This window comes from Penaeus monodon, chromosome 19 (genome assembly GCF_015228065.2).
Source record: "Penaeus monodon isolate SGIC_2016 chromosome 19, NSTDA_Pmon_1, whole genome shotgun sequence".
Taxonomy (NCBI): domain Eukaryota; kingdom Metazoa; phylum Arthropoda; class Malacostraca; order Decapoda; family Penaeidae; genus Penaeus; species Penaeus monodon.
In genome coordinates this window covers 29,668,607-29,668,882 of record NC_051404.1, presented here as the reverse complement: position 1 = coordinate 29,668,882, position 276 = coordinate 29,668,607, and positions in this window count along the sequence as shown.

Genomic DNA, 276 nt, shown 5'->3' with positions numbered 1-276 from the left:
TTACGAAAAAGTTTCAAGACACGATCTAGCTTACCCTACACATGTATCCTAAGACTTGACACGCTAACAAGAAAAGGGAAATTCACCGAACCAACCGAGCTAGTTACTCTCATTTTTTAAATATATTTTTCGAGTCGCATTTCATTTTCTAACACACAAAAAAGCTGATCCTGGGAGATACGCATGAAATCCAATTCTTCCTCATATTCACTTTAATCAGATTACGCTCGGCTGCTCTGCCTCTGAACCTCCACATCTGGCGTTCGCTTCGAGTAA